The sequence below is a fragment of the Nanorana parkeri genome, unplaced genomic scaffold (genome assembly GCF_000935625.1).
Source record: "Nanorana parkeri isolate BGI_ZX_2015 unplaced genomic scaffold, ASM93562v1 scaffold172, whole genome shotgun sequence".
In the NCBI taxonomy this organism is placed as follows: Eukaryota; Metazoa; Chordata; class Amphibia; order Anura; family Dicroglossidae; genus Nanorana; species Nanorana parkeri.
In genome coordinates, this window is record NW_017306440.1 from 1,113,321 (window position 1) to 1,114,949 (window position 1,629).

The following is a 1,629-nucleotide window of genomic DNA, read 5'->3' on the forward strand; positions in this document are numbered from 1 at the left end:
TATTATTAATAATAATTATTATTATTTTAATAATTATATTTTTATTTTATTTCTGTTCCATCTTATGATCTGAGCTTTTATTTCAAACACTGGAAAGATATAAATACACTACATTCATTAGAAAAATAAGGACATATAATTAACATCCAGTAGCATTACCTCGATTTATTTTGTCAATATTAATTCATTCAAATTCATTAACGATCTGTGAATTGATTCTTTTTGAGCACTGTGCATGTGGAGGGATGGAATAGATTGGTGGTAGATTGACAAACAGATACACCAACAGGAAGCTATGTGGCCCATGTGTACGCAGTGGTCACAGCCCTGAGTAGTGGACAGGATAGTGTGCAAGTGGGCTCTGTCGCAGTAGTCAGTGGTTCACTGGTAACAGTATCAAAAGCTAAGTGAACAGAAAACCAACTGGTATGGTGGTCACATGAGCAGTATACTGGATTATATAGTGGGTACTTCGGAGATGACAGCTGCCACAGCAGTGTGGTTGATAGGATAATAGTACAAGTGTCCCTGTGATTAGTACAGCAATGTAGAGGATGGGGTATTGATGAATGGTTCAATGGGCACATTAACAGACCAGTTGATAGGATGATGAGTGATTCAGTGATCATAGCAGAAATGCAGTGGATAGGATATTGATTGGCTTTACAGCAAACGTTTAATAGTTACGTTGGTAAGTAGTGGTCAGTGGTCCCACTTGCATCACTGCAATACATCGGAAAGTCAGTGGCTCAGTGGTCACAATAGCAGCAGTGCAGTGTATAAGACAGTGAGTGGCTCAGTAGTCATGGTAGTAGCCTTGTAGTAGACAATACAGTAACTAACCCAGCAGTCACATTAGCAGCAGCACAGTATGTAGAATAGTCAGTGGCTCAGTGATCCTAATACATACACTTCAGTAGATACGACACAACTGTAGTACATTGGATAGTGAGTAGGTCAGTATTCATAGTACCAGCTAGATAGTGAACAGAGAAGGGACAGGTTCAAAATCGCAGAGTAGCCTAGTGGTCACATTAGTACAGTGTGCAAGATACTAGGAAGTAGCACAATGCTCACAGAAGCCCAGTCTGAAGGATAGAGTGCACATCAGCACAGTATACAGGATAGTGAGCAGCCCAGTGGTCAGAACATTGGAAAGTAAGTAGCTCAGTGGTCACAACAGGCCAGTATATAGGGTGATGAGTAGCTCAGTAGTCACAACAGCCCAGTATATAGGGTGATGAGTAGCCCAGTATATAGAGTGATGAGTAGTTCAGTGGTCACAAATGCCCAGTATACAGGATAGTGACCAGCTCAATGGTCACAACAGCCCAGTATATAGTGAACTGAGTAGCTCAGTGGTCACTTCAGTCCAGTAAACAGGGTATTGAGTAGCTCAGTGGTCACATCAACTCAGTATATAGGGTAGTGAGTACAGGGCCGGCCTTAGGCCTTTAGGCGCCCTGTGCGATGTTTGCCTGCGTGTTTGCATGCGTGTATGTATGGGGGGACTTAAAAAAAAATTAATTCTTTTTTATTTGTAACTTTACATTTTTGGGGGGGAAACTTTATTGCTATCACATAGGGGGGTTAGAAAACCCCCTTATGTGATAGCAAAATATGTGACAG